The sequence below is a fragment of the Pongo abelii genome, chromosome 6 (genome assembly GCF_028885655.2).
Source record: "Pongo abelii isolate AG06213 chromosome 6, NHGRI_mPonAbe1-v2.0_pri, whole genome shotgun sequence".
Classification (NCBI taxonomy): Eukaryota; Metazoa; Chordata; class Mammalia; order Primates; family Hominidae; genus Pongo; species Pongo abelii.
This window is the reverse complement of record NC_071991.2, coordinates 118,725,928-118,727,348: the sequence shown is the minus strand read 5'-3', so window position 1 is coordinate 118,727,348 and position 1,421 is coordinate 118,725,928. Positions and strand designations below refer to the sequence as shown.

At 44.8% G+C, this 1,421-nt stretch overlaps 1 pseudogene; it reads left to right on the top strand.

Annotated features, from left to right (window-relative positions):
• Nucleotides 1-635: 635 nt before the first annotated feature.
• Nucleotides 636-1,015, top strand: LOC100458787 (large ribosomal subunit protein eL18-like; annotated as a pseudogene).
• The last annotated feature ends 406 nt before the right edge of the window (nt 1,016-1,421 follow it).

Genomic DNA, 1,421 nt, shown 5'->3' with positions numbered 1-1,421 from the left:
TCCCCCCACAGATGACTAATAGAAACCTTATCCACCTTCAGCTGAAAAGCTCCCTTCTCTCTTTTTCTTTATTTTACGGTTCTGTGCAAAAGCCCATTACCCACCCCTTAAAACTCTCTGAAATTTTGATTCTACCCATCCCCAGCTCATCTCTCCCTATGCAAAATCCTTCCCTCTATTACTCTCTTTGGCGACAACGCATTTGTAGGAAGAAGACAAAATTCCTATTAAAAAAGAAGACTCAAGCTTGCTTCCATAACAGGACAGCCATATAAATGATGGTTGTGTTGTTTAGTTTCATTTAGTTAAATGTAGGTAGGCCCTAGAGCTCAGTTAGAATTGGAATGGTTGAGAAAATGAAGAAATAAAATTCTTTGCATAATTTAGAATTGTTAAAAAAAAATGTTCCCTTGGAAGACAAAGGAGACAAAGAATTGGGGATCCTAGGACTGGAAGAGAAGCTTTAGAAGAAACATTTAAATAGAGGGCAAGAAAGGCCTGAGGGGAAAAAAAAAGAGAAAGTGAAAGTAAGAATACCCCTCTGATAAGGATATTTAGGGCACTTCAAAAAAAGTAGTAGTGCTGAAGAGGTTGTTTATGAGTGCACCAACCAGCCACCTCTGTCCCTTTCCCAGATGATCCAGAAAATGAAGCTTCCTGGCCAGGAAAACAAAACGACCGTGGTTGTGGGAACCATTAACAGATGACGTGTGGGTTCAGGAGGTGCCCAAGCTGAAGGTCTGTGCGCTGGGTGTGACCAGCCGGGCCCGCAGCCACATCGTCAGGGCGTGGGGCAAGAACCTCACTTTCGACCAGCTGGCCCTGGACTCCCCCAAGGTCTGCGGCACCGTCCTGCTCTCAGGTCCTCGCAAGGGTTGAGAGGTGTACCGGCACTTCGACAAGGCCCCAGGAACCCCGCACAGCCACACCAAACCCTACATCCGCTCCAAGGGCTGGAAGTTCGAGCGTGCCAGAGGCCAAGGGGCCAGCCAAGGCTACAAAAACTAATCCTGGATTCTACCTTCTTTTTTCTTTTCTTTTTTTTTTTTTTTATTATTATTATACTTTAAGTTCTAGGGTACATGTGCACAATGTGCAGGTTTGTTACATATGTATACATGTGCCATGTTGGTGTGCTGCACCCATTAATTCGTCATTTACATTAGGTATATCTCCTAATGATATCCCTCCCCGCTTCCCCCATCCCACGACAGGCCCCAGTGTGTGATGTTCCCCATCCTGTGTCCAAGTGTTCTCATTGTTCCATTCCCACCTATGAGTGAGAACATGCGGTGTTTGGTTTTTTGTCCTTGAAACAGTTTACTGAGAATGATGGTTTCCAGCTTCATCCATGTCCCTACAAAGGACATGAACTCATCCTTTTTTATAGCTGCATAGTATTCCATGGTGTGTATGTGCCA